The 23989-nt window shown below is 45.2% G+C and overlaps 1 protein-coding gene across 2 annotated transcripts in view; it reads left to right on the top strand.

The window, feature by feature from the left end:
- The window catches only part of LOC119963245 (calcium uniporter regulatory subunit MCUb, mitochondrial-like), a 243696-nt gene that overhangs the window by 156494 nt on the left and 63213 nt on the right, over positions 1 to 23989 (top strand). The window lies entirely within an intron of this gene.

The following is a 23989-nucleotide window of genomic DNA, read 5'->3' as shown; positions in this document are numbered from 1 at the left end:
AAAAAAAAAATGAAATCCCGCCGGCGCCAGCTGTTTTCAGAGGCTGCCGGCGGGATTTGCACAGCGCCGGTTTTTGGCCGGTGAGAGATTTAAAAACCCTGCGGGAGCGGGCATAATGCCGCTGCCGGCCGATTCTCCGACCCTGCATGGGGTCGGAGAATTTCGCCCCTAGAGACAAAGCAAATGGTGGGATCACGAAAGTGAAGGAAAGATAGCGAATGTAAGACCTGCAGATGAGAGCATGCACAAAGGCCTTGAGGCTACAGAAATTCTGATGAGATAAAACGTCTAGGAGGTGGAGAGCGAGAGAGAAACCATAAATGTGATGGATAGAGTGGGAGAAAAGCAGAGAGGCAGTTGAGAAAGGAAAATGTTTTTGTGAGCAGTGCCATTAGATGGTCATGTAAATTATTTATAGTGAGGCAGGCTTGGAAATATTGCATAATTTCTTGCAACAGTTGCCAATATAACTGAATGTGGTAATTTTGCTGTGCATAAATTTTGCATAATGAATAGTCATAAATTTAAATGATTGCTATGGAGGCATCCGAGTTAGTTCAACAGAACATCCAGACAAAACAATACAATTTCTTTTGATGCTAAATTGAGGTGTTCGTTTAAAGTACTGTCAGAATGATGGAGTAAGTGTGCCCTTTCCTCCTTTCTTCCATTAGCTGGCATTGAATGCAGAATGTGATTTTGATTGTCAAATCAAGCTCTTGAAGGGAAATTTATTCCATTGCAGTTCAGTACAAGAAATAACAACTTGCATTTACGTTGAACCATTAATGAAGCACAATCTCCTAAGACGTATTATCAGACAATCGGAAGGTGTTTTCAGTGCAAAGATCCAGGGAAACTGGACTGAGCAACTATTTTCCCCATGCAATAATTAATGCTGCTTTGTTATGATCCCAGTTGATCTAACTGGAAGGGAAAATTCCTGACTGGAACTCTGGCTCAAAAGACTGCAACTTTTACTTTCTTTCAATAAAACGTGGAGAAACATGACTTCCAGTGGCGGCCATGAGGTGAACGGTCGCACATAAGGTGGCTCCTGCTTGGGGATTCGGTTATTGGCCCGTTTTGCCTGTTGAACGGGTTCTGTTCAGGTGGAAAAGAGGTGTAGTTGGGAGAGTTTGGGTTTCTCCTCCAGTATGGGATGTCTGGAGGTTGTAACACGAGGAACAAGTCCAGTAAGGAGTCATTATCTGACTGAGAAAGCCCTCGTGTTGCAGGAGGGGTGAAAATAGCGGAGGCCCCCGTGTCGTCGTTGCCCTGTCAGTGGACAAGTGAGAGCCCGGTGGAATTCCTGGTGGAGCAGTTGAGGCAACTGAGGTAGGCAGTCACGGAAGATTTGGCGAAGGTGATTGAGTCAATTCGTGCAGCTCTGTACAGGGTGGAACAATGACTGGAGGTGCAGGGCTCGACAATTCGGAAGGTGGAGGAGACGTCATGAATCAGGGTGACTGAATTGCCTCCTTGGAGGCAGAGGTGGTGATGTTGGTAGAGGGGCAGAAGGCATTGAAGGCCAAGGTAGACGACCTGGAGAATCGCTCCAGATGATTAAATTTATTTTTTAGATGTTTTTTTATTGAGCTTTTGGTAAACAAAACAAATATAAATATGAGCAAACCGTGGGAGTTAAACAGGAAAATATGAGAAGTAAAAATTATTTTATTATTTGCACCATGATCGGTTTTGATTATTTATATAAATACACCACAATTTCCCCTTTTAGATTTATTCCTCCCTTGGTGTTTGCTGTGGTAATTGTGGTCCCCTGTGTTTCGCTCCCCACCGGTTTCCCCTTTGCTTCCCTTTTGTTCAGGTTGTTGTTGACCTTGTGCAGTGCTTCGTTCCGGAGTCCCCACCCTTGTTCAAACCCCAAGTCTTCCTACGACTTCTCCCTGTCTCGTCCGGTTGGGTCTTGGCCCCCTTAGCAGTCGTCCGTACAAGTCATCACAGTTCCCTTTTCCTAAGATGTCTACGACCAGCAGGCCCTCTAGCAGTGACGGTCGTGGTGGGCATGAGTACGTCCTTGTTTCTTTTCGCCGGAGGTGTTTGAGTTGTAGGTATCTAAGTTCATTGCCCCCCCGGACAGCTGGAATCTTTCTGTCAGCTCTTCGAGTGTTGTTAATCTGTTGTTGGTGTAAAAGTCCCTAACTGTCAGCGTCGCCCCGTCCTGTCTTCACATTTTGAAGGCGGCATCAATGGTCACCTGTGGGTGTGGCAGATGGGGGCTTTATCACCATCTCAGTTAGCCCGAAATGCTGTTGCAGTTGGTTCCACGGTTGGAGTGTTGCTACGACCACTTAGCGCATTGAATCTTTATTAGGTGGGGATGGGAGTGCCGCCTTGCTAGGCTCGGAGGGAGGCCCCTCTGCAGGAGTCATCCTCCATAAACACCCACTCAGCTTCTGGCTCCTTTATCCACCCCTTTACCCTCTCTGCAGTCGCTGCCCAGTGGTAATATTGCAGGTTTGAGAGGGCTAGGACCCCCATGGATCTCATACTCTACAGTACTCTCTGGAATCCTTGCATTCTCTCCCCCACCTCCGTATAACGCCAAAATCAGTTTGCCCAGTGAGTTGATAAAGGCCTTGCGATGTAGATCGGGATTGATCTAAATAGAAAGAGGAACCTGGGCAGTAGGTTCATTTTGTTTGTCTGCATCCTCCCCGCCAGGGAGAGTGGGAGTGTGTTCCATCTCTGCAGGTCCTTTTTTATTTCCTTCCGTCAAGCTGGTCAGGTTCCACTTGTCCCTGCCCCGTCATGAGCGATTTGGATCCCCAGGTAGCGGAATTTGTGTTGGGCTTGTTTAAACGGCGGTCCCACCAGCTCTGCCCCTCCCCCTTGTGGGTTCATCGGGTCGATCTCGCTCAGGTTAGGTTTGTAGCCCGAGAAAGCACCAAGCTCTTTCAAGAGTGTCATGATTCCTTCCATGCTGCTTCATGGGTCCGAGATGTAGAGGAGCAGATCATCTGCATAGAGCGTGACTCGGTGCTCTCTGCCTCCTCTCCAGATCCGTTTCCAATTCTTTGCCGCCCTGAGCGCGATTGCTAGTGGCTCGATCGCTAGGGCGAACAGCAGCGGGGATAACGGGCAATCCGGCCTTGTGCCTCTGTGCAACTGGAAGTACTTAGAGCTGGTGGTGTTTGTCCACACGCTCACCATGGGAGTGTTGTACAGGAGCTTCACCCAGGCAGTGAACCCTGTTCCAAGCCCGAACCACTCCAGCAGGCGACAGAATTTGAAAATTGTTGGACTGCAGGAGGTCATAGAAGGTGCGAATGCCGCGGGCTATGTGGCGAAGATGTTTGGGAAGTCCAGATCTGGGAAAGTGCCACGTGCAATCATAGTCCTACTCAACAGGTATATGGATAAAGAAAAGATCCTGAGGTGGCCGAAGGTCACTCAAGAATGTAGATGAGAGGGCCATCCCGTCAAAATTTATCAGGACGTTGGGGCAGAACTTGCAAAAAGGCTTGCGGCGTTCAATAAGGCCAAGGTGGCTCTTTACAAGAGCACGGTGAGGTTTGGAGTAATGTACCCAGCTTGCCTGTGGGTCACATTCAGAGACGGGGACCATTATTTTGACATGCCGGAGGAGGTGAATGACTTTGTAAAGAGACGTGGACTGGAGGATGACTGAATGGAAGTTGTTGTTTTTCTTTTTCACTCCCTTTCTCTCTTTTTTCACATGTCACTGTTATCTTTGTCTTTTATCCGGGTTATTAGTTTTTTGTTTATTAGAGCGCTGTTAGAAATATTGGGGGGTAAGGGAATGAGTGTGGGGATGGATTTGCAACACGGTCTGTACTAAACATGGGTTCGGGTAGGGGGACTGTTCATTGATGTATTGTGTATAACTCGTTTTTTTCCTCAGATGGGGGTCACCCTGCGAGCAAATATACTATTAACGAGAGGGAAGTAGGGAGAAAGCTGTGGCTGGTTACCTTGGGGGGGGGGGGGGGGCAGGGTTGAGGATGGGGTGTTTTCTGAGGGTTTGTTTGCTCGTTGAGGTAACAAGTCTGGGGTGGTTGGGTTTTCTTTGTTTGGGAGGGTTGGGGCTGATGGGAGTGGGGGTTAGGTGTTTGTTTGGTGATTAGGGGTGGGGCAGGGAGGGAGTAGGAGTCGGGGGGACAGATTGCTGAGGAATAAAGTTTCTGTGTACTGGTTTGAAGGGGGTGGCAGCGTACATCTTGGGTGAGCCTGGAGCCAATGCGAGATGGGGCCCTGTCGGACTTCTTTGTGGGTGGGAAATGGCTGATCTAGGGGGGGGGGGGGGGGGTGGAGAGGGGGCACCAGAAGCCCCAAATCAGACTGGTTACATGGTGCTGATAAATAGTGGCTACTACTTTGGTGGATTCAGGGGGGGACATATGCGAAAGTGAGTGGGGTGTTGGCGGACACTCCGGTGTTCTTGGTGAATGTATATGCACCAAACTGGAACGGTACGGATGTTATCGAGAGGGTCATCCCCGACCTTGACTTACATCGGTTAATCATGGTGGGGTGGACTTCGATTGTGTGCCAGATCCCAGGCTTAGACAGGCTGTGCTCCAAGTCCTTTACAACATCGGGGGTGGCAATGAAGCTGCTAATGTTCATGGAACAGATCGAGGGGATTGGGGGGGGGGGGGGGGTGTGGACCCGTGGAGATTCAGAGGACCCGTGGAGATTCAGATACCTGAGGGAGAAGGAGTTTTTCTTCTTTTTGCATGTGCTTCGGGTCTAATCCCGGATTGATTTATTTGTAGTGGATAAGTCGCTACTCCCCAGGGTTGTGTGGGGGGGGGGGGGGGGTATTCGGCGATTGTAATATCTGATCATGTTCCACACTGTGAATGTGTGGTTGGAGATTGCTGTGATCAGCGACTCCCGTAGAGGTTGGATATGACGTTGTTTGCAGACAACGGGATTTGTGGGAGGATAACTTCCGCTATTAGAAATAAGAATGAAGAGGTCTCGCCTTCCATGTTCTGAGAAACACTGAAGGCGGTTATCGATTAAGGCTCAGAGGGATAAGTTTCGTAGGGTGGAGAGCCAGGTGGGTGGATTCCATCCTTGAGGTGGACCGTCAGTACTCTGCTGCCCCAAAGGCAGAGCTGTTGGCGGAGAGGAAGAAGCTCCAGATGGAGTTTGAGTGGTGTCGACAGTGAAGGTGGTGAGCCAGCTTTGTCATGCGAGAGGGATGTTTTACCAGTGTGAGGAGGATGCCAGCCGTTTATTGGCAACACCAGTTGAGGTGGCAGGCTGCCTCTCGGGAGACAGCTCAGCTTCAGGACCAAGGGGGAAGGTTGGTTTCAGCTCCAGAGAAGGTCAGATGGGGTATTTGAGACCCTTTACTGGGGGCTATACAAATCTGAGTCTCCAGACAAAGACTTGACTTTGGTACTATTTCTGGATGAGTAGAACTTTCCGGAGGTGGAGAGGAAAAGTGGACAGGAGTTGGGAGGCACCACTCGGCCTGGAGAAAATGATGAAATGGTTCTATGCGGCCAGGGAAGGCACCGGACCTGGATTGGGTTCCCTGTGGAATGTTATAAACAGTTTGTGACGGTGTTGGGGCCACACCTGTTGGGTATGTTTAATGATTCTCTGCCCCAGGGAGTGTTACTGGCCACACTGGCGCAGGCATTAATCTCCTTCACCTTGGGAAAAAAATAAAGATCCCCTGGAATGTGGGTTATGTGGGCCCATTTCTCTGTTGAGTGTTGATGCAAAGCTGTTGGCTAAGATGCTGGCAACACGTTTGGTGGGGTACTTGCCGGAGGTAATTTCTGAGCATCAGACGGGAGTTGTCGGCCAATCAGGAGACTTCTGGATGGGTTGCTCTCTCCCACTTCGGGATCGATCCAGAGGTAATCAACTCCATGGATGTGGAAAAAGCGTTCATCCGGGTGGAGTGGGGGTCCCTTTTTTAAAAATAAATTTAGAGTACCCAATTATATATATTTTTCCAATTAAGGGGCAATTTAGCATGGCCAATCCACCTAACCTGCACATCTTTGGATTGTGGGGATGAGACCCACACAGACACGGGGAGAATGTGCAAACCCCACACGGACAGTGACCCAGGGCCAGGATTCGAATCCGGGTCCTCAGTGCCGCAGTCCCAGTGCTAACCACTGCGCCACATGCCGCCCTGGGATCCCTTTTTGAGGTATTGGGGCAGTTTGGATTTGGGCCTAAATTCTTTTAATGGGTTAGGCTTTTGTACAGGGCCCCCACTGCGAGCGTCCGTACCATGTGCTGAGTTTGGGGTATTTTCGGTTATATAGGGGCATGAGGCAGGGATGTCAGCTTTCCCCGTTACTGTTTGATTTGCCGATTGAGCCATTGGCCATCGCACTTAAGTCTTTGGCCGGGTGAAGGGATATAGAGTGGGGAGGTAGGGAGTATAGGGTGTCCCTGTATGCCGACGATTTATATCTGTATATCGCGGACCCTCTCTAATGTGGGGAAGATAATGGAGGTGCTTAGGAAGTTTGGTTTCTTCTCGGGCTATAGATGGGACTTGGGCAAGTGTGAGGTTTATCCAGTGAACCCTCTGGTGGGAGTGAGGCTACCATTTTGGCTGGCTAGGACTAGCTTCAGGTACCTGGGAACATGGGTGGCTCATGAACCAGGCCAGACTGGTAGAGGGGGTGAAGGCAGACTTGAAGAGATGGGATGCCTTCTCGTTGTCCTTGGCGGGAAGGGTTCAGATGGTTAAAATGACTCTTCGGACGTTCTTGTTTGTGTTTCAATGTCTCCCAGTCTTTCTTCCTAAATCATTTTTTAGTCGGGTCAACAAGTTAATTTTGACTTTCGTTTGGGCGGGTAAGACCCCCCAGTAGGTGTGCTGGGCTGAAGGAATTGGTCCAAGAAGTTCCAAATCCCAGGAGGGAATGTTTTTAGCTATTTACAGGTACGGAACTTTGTGCGAAAGGAACTCTCTTCATTTCCTCAGTTACCAGCACCCTCTCTTATGGATAAGATGCTGTCTTTTGATGAGATGGGGAAGCGAGGTTATCAGATGTATATGGGCAGGTAATGGTGATGGAGAAGGCTACGCTCGAGGAAGTAAAGGGGAAATGTGAGGAAGAGTTGGGTTTGGTTTTGTGGGGGTGGAGTGTGGAGCGAGGTTCTGTATAGGGTCAACTCTTTGAATGTAATAAATTGCAAATTTTCTGAATAAAAATATTTTACAAAATACCTGGTGAAACAGTCATAAGACCGCTAATTAGTTTTAACAAGAAAGAAAACATTTATTAAACATTAGATATTAGATTATTATACAATACTTCTTTACCCCCACCCCCCCCCCACCCCACCCTAGCTTCACAATAATAATAATCTTTATTATTAACACTGCATTGAAGTTACTGTGAAAATCCCCTAGTCGCCACACTCCGGCGCCTGTCCGGGTACACTGAGGGATAATTCAGAATTTCCAATTCACCTAACAAGCGTGTCTTTCGGGACTTGTTGGAGGAAACCGGAGCACCTGGAGGAAACTCACGCAGACACAGGGAGAACGTGCAAACCTGTTTATTATTCAAAATCGCTACCCCCCTGGTCTTTGAGTCCAGCTCTGAGTGGAATACTTGGTCAACCCACCCCTTCCTCAATCTAGTCTGTGACCTTTAAGCATGTCTGTTGTAACATTGCCACGTCCGCCTTCAGCCCCCTCAAATGCTCGAACATGCAAGCCCTCTTTACCAGCCCATTCAGCCCTCTAACGTTCCTGCTCGCCCCCCCCCCCCCCACTGTGCTTCCGTGAGTCAGCTGACCAAGCTGACCTGATAGCTCCCACCCATGGCACCAAACAGACTGTCTCCCCATTGTTCTCACACCTCTTTCTCCCCCCCCCCCACTTGAACATACATATTCAAAGCATCACATTCCCCAGTAAACAAACAGCAGAAAAAAGTGGAAAAACAACCACGGAAAAAAAAACAATCACAGAAACCCCTCCACCCAGCTCCCAGTAAGACAAAGTTGACTTTAGCCATCGAGACTGCCCCTTATTGCCCTTAACACTACTTATTCAAACCAGCACAAAAGTGATCGTCAACAAATCGGCTTTGCCATACTTCCCCCAAGGATTCAGTGTCTTTAGTTCACATCCAGTCTTTTTTCCCTGATGAAAGTCAATGCATCGTCCGGTGTTTCGAAGTAAAATTCCCGGTCCTCATGTGACCCACAGATGCTCTGGGTGCAACATCCCGAACTTCACCCCCCTTCTTAAAGAGGGCTGATTTTGCCCAATTAAACCCGGCTCGCCTCTTGGCTAAATCCGCGCCCAGGTCTTCGTAAATGCACGGTTCACCATTCTCCCACCTGCTGCTCCATTCTTTCTTGGCCCACCTTGTCCAGGAATCGGTACCTTCGGCTCGATCAGTCGGGGCTACTTCGCGAGGGCTCTGTGCGCTCTATTCACTTCCAGGGGCCGAGGGAACGCCTCAGCCCCCATCAACTTCTCCAGCATGTTCGTCACATAGGCCCTCGCATCCGATCCCTCACTGCCCTCAGGGAGGCCGACGATTCTCAGGTTCTGCCTCCTGGACCTGTTCTCCAGGTCCTCCAGTTTCTCCTGCATTCGTTTCTGGTGGTCATTCATCATCTCCACCTTGGTCTCCAGCACGGTTAGGTATTCCTCATGTTTGGACACCTTTTTCTCCACCTCCTGGATCGCACGTCCATAGATTTCTTGTTTCTGCACAACCTGATCAATCGAAGCCTTGATCGGGTCCAGCGTGTCCTTCTTAAGCTTGGTGAAGCAATCTTCAAAAAACTTCACCAGCTGCTTCGTTGACCACTGTGCTGTCTCCCCGCGGCCCTGGCTTCTCCGCCATGCTTTTCTGCGTTGCCAGCTCTGTTTGCGTCTTTCTTGTAGCACTTTGGCTTCTTACATGGCCACTTCTGGTCCAATTCTCCATACACTGGAGGGGGGGTTTCTCCTCACCTTCTCACTCTCCACCGATTCATCCAATAAAATCCGGGAAAAAAACAGGAGAAAAAGGTCCAAAATTCCTTCACATGCAGGAGCTATCAAATGTGCGCCCTACTCCTCCACGGCGGCCACCGGAAGTCCCAGCTGAGAAGGTTATTAAAAATATATATAGGTGTGTGGATTGGTTTTATAATTAGAGGTACAGAAAGCAAAGCAAGAAAGTTAGGCTAAATATTTACAAACCACTGGTTAGGCCCCTTTGGAATACTGTGAACAATGCTGGGCATCTGTCAAAGCTTTGCTGAGGGTACAGGAGGAAATTATCTTCAAGGTACCAAAGATGAAGGATTTCAGTTCCATGAAGGGACTGGAACCTAAGAACACTCGAGAAGCTGGAATTGATTTTAGAACAAAGAAGAGGGGAGTGGCACTGCTACCTCACAGCGCCAGGGTCCCGGGTTCAATTCCGACCTTGTATGACTGACTGAGGAGTTTGCACTTTCTTCCCGTGTCTGCATGGGTTTCCTCTGGGTGCTCTGGTTTCCTCCCATGGTCCAAAGATAATAATCTTTATTGTAGCAGGCCTACATTAACACTGCAATGAAGTTACTGTGAACATTGCCACATTCCTGTTGGGGTACACCTATCGTCTATCAGGAGGAAACCGGTGCAGGTTAGGTGGATTTGTCACACTAAATTGCCCCTTAGTGACTAAAGATGTGTAGGTTAGGGGGACAGAGCGGGGGCAAGGGAGTGGACCTAGGTAGGGTGCTCTTTCAGAGGGTCGGTGCAGACCCGATGGGCCGAATGGCCTCCTCCTGCACTGTAGGGATTTTGTGGTTCTATGATAATGGGCAGTTTTACTAGAGTGTTTACATTTTCAGGTTACATTTACATTTGCGGCAGCAGGGTAGCATGGTGGTTAGCATAAATGCTTCACAGCTCCAGGGTCCCAGGTTCAGTTCCCAGCTGGGTCACTGTCTGTGTGGAGTCTGCACGTCCTCCACGTGTGTGCGTGGGTTTCCTCCCACAGTCCAAAGATGTGCGGGTTAGGTGGATTGGCCGTGCTAAATTGCCCGTAGTGTCCTAAAAAGTAAGGTTAAGGGGGGGTTGTTGGGTTACGGGTATAGGGTGGATACGTGGGTTTGAGTAGGGTGATCATTGCTCGGCACAACATCGAGGGCCGAAGGGCCTGTTCTGTGCTGTACTGTTCTATGTTCTATGTAGGTCTCCGCTGGTAACGAGGGTGATATCTAAAGGACCCAGATTTAAGATAATTGCCGACAAAACCAGAGGGGGCATGAGATTTTCTTAATACAGAGAATTATGACTTGGAATGCACTTCTTAAAAGGATGGTGTAAACAGAATTAATAGGAACTTACACAAGGGAATTTCAAATAAATCTGAAAATATAATATTGCCGGGGGAAAGAAGTGCAGTTGGATAGTTTTTCCAAAGATTTGACACATGCAGAATGGGACAAATAAACTCCTCTGCTAAATCTAAGACACTAAGATGCATTAGAATACTTGGCCTTGGTTTGAACCCAGATTAAATTTAAGAAATCTAAAACTATTCTCTAGTACCTCTTTGAAAACCTGGGTGAAGTGCGCTTGAGTGGCTTGAGTGCAACATGACATAGATTGTTTTGCTTTACCTCATTATGTCAGGACTCTGTGCCTGATTGTAGAATTTTCCTTGAACCAGGCTGCTTTGACTATAAAACAATAACACATACAAACAACAACTTTGCATGAAACCTGAATAAAGAGAGGGAAAAAATGTGTATTTTTAGGGCTGTTGTTGAATTTTGTTGTGAGCCATTATTTAGAATCAGCAGACCTATGACAGCAATTGTTGGTTGGTTGAAAAAATGAGTTAATCTGCCTTGATATTTAAAAGAAAATATGTAAAATAAAATACAAAAGAGTTTGAAGAAAGCTTTCACCAACAGCTGCTTAAATAGTCTTGCTTTAAAATGGTCTTGTTTATATCCTTGGGTTTACTTCTGACACATCAGCGTAGGTTAGAGTTACATAGCAGAGATGTGAGGATCGATTCCAGAGTTTTGCTTCATCACCTCAGGGAATATTTGTGCGGAACTCTGGGAGAGGAAATGAATGCATGAAATATAGTCCACAATCGGGGGGATTGTTCTTGATCGAGGGAAAGTGTCAGTTTTGTTGGGTGGCTTATCTGTGCGTGATTTGCATGTTTCTCAGATGCAGATTGAATAATACATAGTTGTGACTTCAGTGTGTTTCATCTGTATGGGATTTAGAGAGAAGGTTTTCGATATTGCCTCAATGCTATGACACAATTTTTTGGATCGTTTCTCAATGTATCAGCAAAGCCAACCCCTTCAGCTACATGAGCTCCCTTTCCTTCCTGGAATAAACACATTTAACATCATAAAATATCCCAAGGCACATCAAAGGAGTACGATCTGGCAAAAATTGACAAGAAACTACACCGGGAGCTTAGTCGAAATTTAAATGCAGTAAATCACTGCCTGGGCAAAGAATTTGCCCAACACTTTTTTTAGTTACTGAGTTTCAAATCTCGGTCATGGTTGTCAAGTGGATGCCAGATAATTGTACGTCATGTAGCGAGAGCTTTGGAGAGCAACTCACCTCTGGTCACTCTTGTATACTCCCACTCCAGATAGTGGTAAGTTACAACTGACAGGGGCCCAGATGTTTCTCCTCTGTGCCTAGCAACACATGAGGCATACCATAGATCAGCGTTTTTGAAACATTTTTCCCAGGACTCACTTTTGCTAACCGGCCGACCTTGGTGACCCACGCCAGCCGACCTTTGTGACACAGGTCACGTTTGCTTACCTTTAAAACAAAAGGGGAGCCTGCTTGATCCTCACGATCTCATTTGAATCAGGTTCAAAGGAGGAGAGGGCAATGTGCATATCAGATGCAGACTTCAGCCAGTTCCTTTATGCTATCTTCACCTTTATGAAAACAGAAAATTCAACCTCGCAAATGTAGATAGCCGTGAAGGGCAATAGCAATAAAATACTTGTTTTACTCCGCACTGGATACTCCTGGGAAATGCTACTCCTGGAAAATGCTACTCCAGAGTGCTGACAGCCTTGGTGTTTTTTCAATGTGGTATCACAGGTCAGCTACAGCAGCGTAGTCTTTTCATTTGGAGTCAACTGTAAGTTAATAACTGACTGTTCAAAAGGAATTTATCATCCACCACTTCCGTTTCAAAATCTGAAACTTCTTCTCTCATTTGCCAGTACTTCCTTGCACATATCACACATGGGCTTTGCATCTTTATTTGCATTGGCATAATTGACAAAACCATACATCAAGAAATCATCTTTATACTGCTTTGTTCCCGAGTTACGTTTCTTCTTTACAGGCTGGGTTAACCAGAGGTCCTGGAGCTCTGTACAGAGATAACACTAGCACTGCTCTGTCCTGCCCTGGACTCTCCTGAACAGCTGTCTCCTGCAGATTCTGTTGAGAGATCATTTCCAGTAGGTGCACTGCCTATTTGAGTCTCTGGCCGTCTCTTACTTTCAGGAAATCAATCCATCGTCACAGTCCTCTTGCCAGGCAGCTGGAAATTGGAAGGAACTCCGCTTCCTGATTCGGCGCCAAAAGTGTGTCCAAGGCACTTGCCGTCAAGTGCACATGCATGCCGTGTGACCTTCTCTCTGCTGCCGCTTCTGGCTTAAAGACTCCACACAACCTCATTCATTTTTATTTATGCCGTCATTCTCAATGTAAAAGCTGGTAGTGTTGTTGGGCACCTCTCCCACGAATCGGGAACACCAGGGAACTGCGCGACAGATCGCTCTACGATCCTCCTGCGGATCGCAACCTTCACTTTGATAAACCCTGCCGTAGATTATGCTGTGCGCTGTTTTTGCAATGAAGGCTAGAGGGCACATGGAGGGTTGGGGGAAACCGGCTAGATGCAATTCGGTGTTACCATTCCACGTTCTGTGGGTGCAGCATACCAGCCCGGTATACACAGCCTCTTGCCTCGGCTCGAGGTGTTACTGTCTAGAGTGTAATCAGCGTGAATCAAGTGGGAATACTAACACTCTTGAGGCTTAGGTATAAGTGTTGGTGGATATTATGCGATGTTGGGGACCCAGAGATGGAAAAAAAAAAACCTGACTTTTAAGTAACATAATAGAAAAGGAAATCGTGGCAAACCATTTTCATTGCTCAGTAATTGGAGGGCATGAATTTAAGATCAATATCGAAATACTGAAGGGGGAGAATTCTTTTTAGTCGGAAACACTGATGGAAGCTGAATCTGTAAAAGCTGTCAAAGGGCAGTGGATAAATATCTGAAAAGAATCACTGAATAGAGAGTATGAGTGAATATGGGCTGGAAGCGGAGTTAAGATTGGTAGCTATTTTAGAGATCTGACATAGCTGTGATGTGCTGATCAACCTCCTGCTATACTGTACATTCTGTGACTTCTTGCAAAAAGTCTCCAGGGAGACGTAAGCAGGAGAGGGTTAGCCCAGAGGGTTTGCCTTTTTTTTTCTCTGTAGATGAAATGGAAATGAATTAATTGGTCTTGGCCATGAGGTATGAGAATCTTTCTGCCTTTCTAATAAAAATGATGTAATGTGGGATTCTGGAATTTTAGTTTTATTATAATTTCTGTTATGGACACACGCAGCACCGACCGGCGACTCCGAGCCGGTGTGTCCCGAGGGTCTTGGCAGCTTGAACACCACGATCGTGTCCACCGCTGAAGAGCAGGATTAAGCCATGACTGCCTGCTTCATTTGATTTGAAATGTGAATCCTTATGAATATTCAGAGCCACCTACACCCTGGATTCAACTGTGCACATTCTGAGGGTGACTTTGCCCTCTAGGGATTTGAGCCGGTACTTCAGCTGTAGAGAGACAGTGGGTTATATCGACTCGTTTGCTCCTCAGCCATTTGAAACCATGCTAATCTTAGTAACTTTGAAGAGTGTCCTTTTATCCTCGACCCTAAAAAGAAAATGTTCTTAAAGTCACACTGTGTACTGCATTCAGAATCACTGCCTATTTTGTAAGCAAATTTCATTTTTTAGCACAGTTTAATAGTATGTTAACTAATTTGGGATTGTCGACATTTAACTGAATTGAGCCGAGAGGAAACTTGAGAAACTTTAAATGATTGTTAGCCTAATACTTTGTTCTCTGTCATGTGAATGTGCACCATTCTCTCAATAAGATTGGTGCTATCCTTAGATAGAGACTTTGCTGGTAGCTTGGCCAACATAGAACTATAGAATTCCTACAGCGCAAAAGGAGGCCATTCGGCCCATCGAATCTGCACAGGCCCCCGAAACAGCACCCTACCTCGACCCAATACCCCGCCCGATCCCCATAACCCCATCTAACCTGCACATCTTTGGACACTAAGGAGCAATTTAAAATGTCCAATCCCCTTAACCTGCACATCTTTGGACTGTGGGAGGAAACTGGAGCACCCGGAGGAAATCCACGAGAACACGAGTAGAGAGTGCAAACGTCACACGGACAATCACCAAAGGTCGGAATTGAACCCGGGTCCCTGGCGCTGAGAGGCAGCAATGCTAACCGCAGTGCCGCCCATGTTAACACCGATTCACCAAGTCCTACCCTAAGTAATTTTCCCAAGACCAGAAGGTATTGGCTCATTGATTTTCCCTTTGACGGTTTTAGAACTTTCTAAGCCCAAGTTTCAATCCGTTGCTTTCACACCATCGCTTTAACCCCCTCACCCCTCCCCAGGACCTCTAGATTTTATTTTTCCTCCCATTCCCACCCGTAGTGAAGGAATAAAACCAACCCCAGTTTGTGCAATCTAACTGTGTTACATGAGTAGTATGATGAGAAATGTTTATTCTGTTTGGGGAAGACACAGTTCGAGTTTGGAATGATGAGGAAGGTTCAGACACCTTTAATGTATTTTGGCCGGGTACATTGCCCAGATCTTTTCAAACAGGTTCAGTGGCTCAAAACAAGTCATGTTGCAAATTACTTATGTAATATTATCACAGAGACTTCAATAGAAAATATGTGTCAAGTATTTTATACTTCAATTCCCGTTAAAGCTTTTTATATATTTCCCCACAAACTGGAGATCTTTTACAGCCGCAATTCCCAATGAATGATGACACTGAAGGGGGACATTTACCCATCACGCCTTGCAACTGTTAGAGCTGTGCAATTACTCCCACTCCATTACCCTTCACCCATAGTCCCGCAAATTGCTTCACATCAGGTATTTTATCCCATTCCATTTTTAACTTTCTTTTTATTGAAACTGTTTTCTTTCCAACAGTCCAGATAATACGGTTTACCGCCATTTCTTGCCAAAAAGTCTATGAACTCCGGTTACCCGCTCCTCTGCCACTTAAAAACAATTGGTTATTTACTCTTTCATGGTTTAACAATAATTAATTATTAAATATCCCCTTGGGGCAGCACGGTGGCACAGTGGTTAGCATTGCTGCCTGTGGCGCTGAGGACCCGGGTTCGAATCCTGGCTCTGGGTCACTGTCCGTGAGGAGTTTGCACATTCTCCCCGTGCCTGCGTGGGTTTCACCCCCACAACTCAAAGATGTGCAGGATAGGTGGATTGGCCACACTAAATTGCCCCTTAATTAAAAAAAATAATTGGGTACTCTAAATTTAAAAAAAAAGAAAAAAAAAAAAAAAAATATCCCCTTAACATCCTCTTTTCTAAGGACAAATACGCCCAGTTTCTCTAGTCTCTCTGCATAATTGAAGTCTTTCAATCCCTGATGTCCACATGGTGAGTCTTCTCTGCATCATCTCTAAGACCTTGGCTGGAGACAACACTCCAGTTAGGGCCTAACTAATGATTTACGAAGATTTAGCATAGCTTCCTTGTTTTTGTATTCTATGCTTCTATTTATAAAACCAAGGATCCAATTTGCTTTTTTACCATCACTCTCAACTTGTACTGCCACCTTAAAATATTTGTTTATGCAAACCCCCAGGTCTTTTTCCCTGTGCCCACTCTGAACTGGTGTCATTTAAGTTTGTATTGTCTCCCTGATTATTCTTAACAAAATGAATCACTTCACCTTTCTCTGTGTGTTAAACTGCATCTCCCGTGTGCCAGCCCATTGCCCCTTGAAGTCCTTCTGACTGTTTGCATTTGAGTTTCATCAACAGAAATCACAGTGGGATTCATTAATAGTTGAAACATGTGACATTCTTCTCTTTTTTTCACATCTTGTTTAATTACCATATTGAGACGTCGAACACAATTTAAAATCATTTTTGTGAATAATGGGAAGTGTTTTTTCCCAACAAGCGTTCCTCTTTTAAGATGGTCCGCATTCTTTATTTTCCTCTTTCCTTCATTGTTCTTTTTGCCCCATTTTCTCTCATAAGAGGATGAGCAGTGCTTGCAAATCAAGCAAGCATTTTACCCCGAGACATATACGACTTTAAATGCGGTGATACTTGTAATTCAAAAGAAAATGTCACTGAGCTTGAATTCCTGTGCATATATTTCATTTATTCCTCTCCTGATTATTCCTCTTCTGTTTACATTTTCCGGATCAAGTTGGCTCTCGTCCGTTTTCATTCTTTAATGAAGCCTTTCGCTCTCAGTTTAATTTTATTTAATTTCAACGTTCCTTCATGTCTCTCGATTTGTTTGTCACCCGAATGAGCTTTAAATTTATTGTTTTCAGCTGCCCAATCCCTCAGGCTGATTTCATGAAAGAAAATGTGCAGCATACTTGGGTTTGTAATTCACAGTTGTGTTCTGTGTTGACTAAATGATAAATTTTTCATCAACAATCGCTGGTTTAATTCTGTTTATCTGCCTCAGCAGCTGCTCACACGCGTAAGCAAAAGAAAATGCATGCAAAATTGCTAAACAGAATCCTTAGCTGCTTTCTGAGGCTGTCCGTTGCTGTGCACATAAATGAGCATAGCATCCTACATCTTGGGGAGGTGGGTGTGAAAACAGAAGAACAATAGTGGCACCCATCAATTAAACTGTCTTGTTAACCCACCTCCAACTTGAGGATAACCTAAGATGTGCTTTTGTTTTGAATTCCACAGTTGCTTGTAGAATAATTTGCATACAATGTCATTGTGATGATATCTTTAAAACGTCGCTGGTTAAAATAAACCCTTATTCTGGCTGCATTTTCTGAGAAATGGGAGAAGCAGCCTAGTATTGTTTACAATATTTGTAAACTATTACAAGCAAGACATGAATACAGAAGGGGCAAAGGACATTCAGCCATTTTAATTTATCCAGACACGCTAACATCCCTCTAATAATTAACATCTAATCGTTTCTTGATTCCAGGGTCTTCGATTCCACTACTTTTGAAGTTTATTCCATGCGTGGATCTCTGAGTGAAGAATTTATTGTCCTTAGTTCATGCTAGTAAACGGCAAATCTATGCCTCCCTTGCCCTATAAATGAAGGAATAGAGAAAGTGATTCAGAATATTGTGTTTATAGATCAGATCACATTTTGGATGGCTCATTTCTGGGATGAAAAGCCAGTCTCTCCAGCCTGGTCATGGTTCAGGCCTCTATTACTCTTGCCTCTGACTCTCTTCTCGACTGTCTCCAACAGTTCATCTTCCTTGTGCCCTGGTGACCAGTGCTGGACAGGGTACTCGAGGTATGGTCTGACCAGTGGACGACACAGTTTGGTCATTTTCTCTTGCTTGTATTCATCAACAGTATGATTGATGTTTGTTGCTCAGGCATATTGAACATCAAGTCCACGAAGACTTGTTGGCCTCTCTTAGCTTTGCCCATGGCTATTTCAACACCATCATGCTGGACGTGTGCTGATTTTCTTTTTCTTGCTGTGCACTGTGCTTTACACTTGCCTACATGGAGTTTTACCTTCCATTGTTATATATTTTACTCATCCTCCTGTCTGAACGGCCCCTTCTGGTTCAGTAAGCTGTGCAAATTTGACCATTTTGTACTGAGTTTCTGAATTCATGTCATTTACAGGAGTTCAAAATAATAATGTCATGGGAGTGTCCCTTTAAGCAATGTTTTGTCTTATCACATGGCTTCAGTGATATTGTGTGGGTGGAGCTAGGCTGTGGCTCTGAGATTTACTTTCACTTTGGTTTGGGGCTGTTGTGTGGCTCTGAGTTTATTGCTTTAATTTTCACATTTGGCTGCTGGTTTCAGACAGACAAGTATCTTGGAGTCTCTCTCTGCAGTTTGAAAGCTGTTTCCAGATGAATTGATCACTTGAAAATAAATAATTGTTTGCTGGAAGAAATTGTAACCTGCTTTTTTGGAAAGGACAAGAGCATCTAAATCAGGTCTTGTGTGCTGGGCCACACCTTTGAAAAGGGGTTTCTAGTTTATGGGATCTTGTTACTGAATTGGAACAGTTAAAGGGGAATTTATTAAGGGTGATACATAGAGTACTGCAGCTGTGTGGGGTATTTATGTTGGTAGTTGATAAAAATGCTTATTGTGTGTGTTTATAAAAATGTTAACTAAATTCGTAGAATAAACTTTGTTTTTGATTCAAAAGTGTTTAAGGCCCTTGTTGAATAACCCCTGAAAGGTAGGCCCTTGAGCTCCTCATAACCAAATCGATAAACAGTTGTAGATCAGGTGAACTCCATGATATACTTTGAGTTTTCTAAACCCTGGCCCATAACAGTAGTTTCAGTGCAAACTCTGGGCACCTCATTCTAATGACTGCTGTTAGTTAAACTCAAAGCTGCAGGGTTTCAGGAAATAAATAAAAAACTGGCAGAAGAATAGAAATCAGAAACTGCCTGGCAGTGGCAGTTAACTTGTCAACAACCGAAAAGTAGTCGACTGAACAAGTGTTAATTAAAATACGGTAGATACATTTGGGATGATAAATTATTCTGAATATGCCCCTGGATAATTTTTTAAGATGAGAATCAGAAGCCAAAAAAATTGGCATAATTTTGTGCAACTTATGCAGTTTGTTTTCAAGGTCACTTTGGTGACGGAATAGGCCTGGATTTTTCGGTTAGTAGCATTTTTCTCAACTGACGCTACTGCCAGGGCCAGGGAGAGAAATCATGGGCCCTGGTGCTTCTCCTGCTTTGCATGATATTCTTTTCCCCTTTTTAAGATAAGTCAATTAACAAAACAATCACCAGTAAGGTCATAGTAGAATGATAACATCCATTATTGGCATCTGGTTACAAATATTGTCTGATATATACACAGCATGTGTCCTTATTATTAAGAACAGCAACAATATAATAGTGTTAGTTAGATCACCCTGTAGGTGATCCCACTGTGACTATTAAACAAACCACAGAGTAGAAATTAACAGCATCGTGCAATATTGTTAATTCATCAGGAAAATATCCCATTAGTTGTTTATGACACTGCCTCAGCCCTCATTAACATGTTCTGCACATTGCATCATTTGGCCACGGTGGCAGTAAATGCACATTTTGAGGACAGATTCAATACTTGCAACCCGGAAAATCTATACAAGATCTTTCCTATTCTGTAGAAGAAGCAGAAGACTTTCCCTTTCCTGGATGCACAATATCATGCAATATAATTATTTCATGAAAGAGGTGTCATTGAATTCTATTTTATCAGTAATCACACAGGGTAAAAAGATCAAATGACTCCTGAGCAATAAAATGGAATGATAGAACAGTATAGGTCTTCACTGTCAGTGAGAAGAGGGCAGCACGGTAGCATTGTGGATAGCGCAATTGCTTCACAGCTCCAGGGTCCCAGGTTCGATTCCGGCTTGGGTCACTCTCTGTGCGGAGTCTGCACATCCTCCCCGTGTGTGCGTGGGTTTCCTCCGGGTGCTCCGGTTTCCTCCCACAGTTCAAAGATGTGCAGGTTAGGTGGATTGACCATGATAATTGCCCTTAGTGTTGGGTGGGGTTACTGGGTTATGGGGATAGGGTGGATGTGTTGACCTTGGGTAGGGTGCTCTTTCCAAGAGCCGGTGCAGACTCGATGGGCTGAATGGCCTCCTTCTGTACTGTAAATTCTATGATAATCTATGAAGTGCTTGACCCCTCTGGTGGCTCTGTGTGGTACAGCTTCTATGAGACCAGAGGACGAAGACTGAATGGTTCACAATTGTGATGGTGGTTTCTTGATCAGCAAGTCTGAAGGCTTTGTTGTCTTTCACTCCAATATCTACAATGCAGCACAACGTTATCACAATATTTCAATACCTCAAAAAAATACTAATGGGACTAGGATAATAGGTAAATGGACAAAAAGACAAGATTGAAGTCAATGGAAAAGACTCTTGCGAATCAGGTGCAGTGTAAAATAGGTTAGTGGTTCACTGTGTGACCCATTCCACACTCTTGCCCTAGTAATTTCACTCCATAATGAAATGAAAAATGAAAATCACTTATTGTCACGAGTAGGCTTCAATGAAGTTACTGTGAAAAGCCCCTAGTCGCCACATTCCGGCGCCTGTCTGGGGAGGCTGGTACGGGAAAGACTGCTCACAGTACATTTTTGTTAACAACACAATAAACAGAACTCCAGCAATTATTCCACCCTCTGTTTACAAGATAATTATGGATGACAAAGGCCAACTAGCCCAGTTCACACTCAATATCCAGAATGACATGCGTATTAATGAAATGAAAAATGAAAATGAAAATCGCTTATTGTCACGAGTAGGCTTCAAATGAAGTTACTGTGAAAAGCCCCTAGTCGCCACATTCCGGCGCCTGTTCGTGGAGGCTGGTATTAGGAGTAAACCCTCAGCACCTTGATGTAGCATTGCCTACGTTATACCAGTACCATCCATTCAAAAGCATTGAATTGGGTCTAAAGTGATTTGGGACATCATGAAAGATATTGCATAAATGTAGGTTTTATCTTTCTTTCATTGCAATTGCATGCAGTAGGCAGAGTGCGTGTAGCACTGAAATTGGAGGCCCAATGCTGATTGTCTAAGGATAAAGAGGAATCAACTGATGTTAGGAAGATGACTACAAAGAAATCACTTCATTTACAAAACAGTTCAACTCTGTAGCTAATACAGCCTTACCATTCTAACTTCTCTAGTGCCAACCACAACCTACTATAAATGGCATCTGACCATTTAACACTATAATAATACTATATAATAATCTTTATTGTTGTCACAAGTAGGCTTACATTAACACTGCAATGAAGTTGCTGAGAAAATCCCCTAGTCACCATACTCCAGCGCCTGTTCGGGTGCACTGAGGGAGAATTCAGAATGTCTAAGTTGCCGAAGGGCAGCACGGTAGCGCAAGTGGCTAGCACTGTGGCTACACAGCGTCAGGGTCCCAGGTTCGATTCCCCACTGGGTCACTGTCTGTGCGGATTCTGCACGTTCTCCCCGTGTCTGCGTGGGTTTCCTCCGGGTGCTCCAGTTTTCTCCCACAGTCCAACGATGTGCAGGTTAGGTGGATTGGTCATGCTAAATTGCCCTTAGTGTCCAAAAAGGTTAGGCGGGGTTATTGGGTTATGGGGATAGGGTGGAAGTGAGGGCTTAAGTGGGTCGGTGCAGACTCCTTCTGCACTGTATGTTCCAACAGCACGTCTTTCGGGACTTGTGGGAGAAAACCGGAGCACCCGGAGGAAACCTATGCAGACACGGGGAGAACGTGCAGACTCCGTACAGATAGTGACCCTAGCAGAAATCAAACCTGGCTCTGTGAAGCAACAGTGCTAACCACTGTGCTACCATGCAGTATTCTCAAGATCTATCATCTGGATATGCCAGCGTTGGCCTGGGGTGGGCACACAACACCAGGTTAAATCCAACTGCTTTGTTTGGAATAAGTAGCTTTTGGAGCTTGGCTCCTTCATCAGGTGAGTCATCTATCAATGAAACATCTACAAGCTGGGGCAGCATGGTGGCACAGTGCTTAGCACTGCTGCCTCACGGCGCCTAGGTCCCAGGTTCGATCCCGGCTCTGGCTCACTGTCCGTGTGCAGTTGCACATTCTCCCAGTGTTTGCATGGGTTTCTCCCCCACAACCCAGAGATGGACAGGATAGTGGCATAATATACACACAAGTATATGATGGTGCACAGACAGACATTGATTGACACACAGGATGACCAATGAACACACAGAACACAGCAGCCAATCCCCAGACAGGACGCGGCCACTATAAAGCCAGAGGGCACTAGTTTTCCCGCTCTCTTGGGATGCAGCCTCTGAGACAGCCAGAGCCCGTGAGCAACAACTAGAACCTCCACCATGTGGTAGTAAGATAGTCTGGTCAGGTTAGCCTCAGGTCTCCAGTCAACTCCGCATAGTGTCAACCCACAGTTAAAGTATGTTTAATAGTTAAGAGTTCAATAAAATCGAGTTGCATTTCTCCAAGAGGTGACCAGGTGTGTATTTGACATAGTCTATTTGGACCACAGCAAGATGTCTGATAAGGTCCCACGTGGGATAATGATGGTGAAGCTAAGAACCCATGTAATCCAAGGAAATTTGGCAAATTGGATCCAGAATTGGCTGAGTGACAGGAAACAGAGGGTGATGGTCAGGGATGTTTTTCCGATTGGAAGCCTGTTTCCAGTGGAGTCCCGCAGGGGATCAGTGTTGGGCCCTTGCTCTTTGTGATTTATATAAATGATTTTGACATGAATATAGGAGGGTTGATCAGGAATTTCATGGCTGATACAGAAATTAATGGCGTGGTAAGTAGTGGGGAGGATAGCCTTAGAATGCAGGAGGATATATCAGATGGGCTGATCAGTGACAAATGGAATTCAATCTGGAAAAGTGTGAGGTGATGCACGTGGGCGGAGCAAACGAGACAAGGGAATACATGAGGAACGGCAGTACCCTGGGAAACACTAAGGACCAGAGGGACCTTGGTGTGCTTGTACACAGGTCCTTAAGGTAGCAGAGCAGGTAGATACAGTGGTTAAGAAGGCATATAGTATACTTGCCTTTAGTAGCTGAAGGATAGAGTTTAAGAGCAGGAAGGTTATGCTGAAACTGTAAAACATTGTTTAGCCAACTGCTGGAGTTTTGTGTGCAGTTCTGGAATCCACATTATAGGAGGGATGTGATAGCCCTGGAAAGGGTGCATCAGGATGTCACATGGACTGTAGAGTTTTGATTATGAAGAGAGCTTGGATAGACTAGGGTTGTTTTCCTTGGGGCAGAGGAGACGGGGGGGGGGGGGGGGGGGGGGGGGAGACATGTTTGAGGGAAGCAAGTCAAGAGAAGTTTAAACTTCCTGGACAATTCCCCCAGTCTCTGACGATCGGCATTGACGGTTTAAAAAAATGTTGAAAAATGTGATAATTCAGAGTAAGGTCTATTTTTAATTTCACCTTTTCCCCCCGTTTATTATATATGCAAATTATGTGTTCTAGCAGCAACACTTGTTAACTTGCCAAGCACTTCTTGGAACTGTTGAATTTTGTCTTGCTACTGCCAATATTTTTATTGCGCGCAATTTTTAAAAAAGGGTTCTTTAGGTAAAATAATCGTTGCCAATGTAGGAGGAGCGAGCTACACCCAGCTCTCAAAATGTCCTGAATGACCCTAATTACTTCACCAGTTGTTCTTTTTATATTTTCCCCTTGCTTGAACTCGCGCCATTGGAAAACACTCCTGGCCCAGACTCTCATTGACACCCCTCCTTGGTTGGGTAAGTGAGATTACCAAAGATGTACAAGTTAGGTGGATTGGCCATGCTAAATGTCTCCTTAGAGTCCAACAATGTGCAGGTTAGGTGGAGTTACGGAGATAAGTCGGGGAGTGGGCCTAGGTAGAGTGCTCTTTCAGAGGGCCGATGCAGATGGGCTGAATGGCCTCCTTTTGAACTGTAGGGATTCGATGGATCTATGAACTAGATGTATGGAAACCCGTGTACTGTCACTGCATGGTACAGTATGCTAGATGACAACTACGCTGCCTCACCTCAACTATTTCAAATCCTAATCGGTCTGCTATTATAAATTATAAAAAATCCACTTGAATGTAGCAGCTGAGAGTTTATGTTCTTATTTTGTATACGTTATGAGATGTCTCAAGCACCGTCTCTATATTATGTTT

Source organism: Scyliorhinus canicula, chromosome 3 (assembly GCF_902713615.1).
Source record: "Scyliorhinus canicula chromosome 3, sScyCan1.1, whole genome shotgun sequence".
In the NCBI taxonomy this organism is placed as follows: Eukaryota; Metazoa; Chordata; class Chondrichthyes; order Carcharhiniformes; family Scyliorhinidae; genus Scyliorhinus; species Scyliorhinus canicula.
Note: the sequence above shows the minus strand (reverse complement) of the source record. Positions and strands in the feature narration are given on the sequence as shown.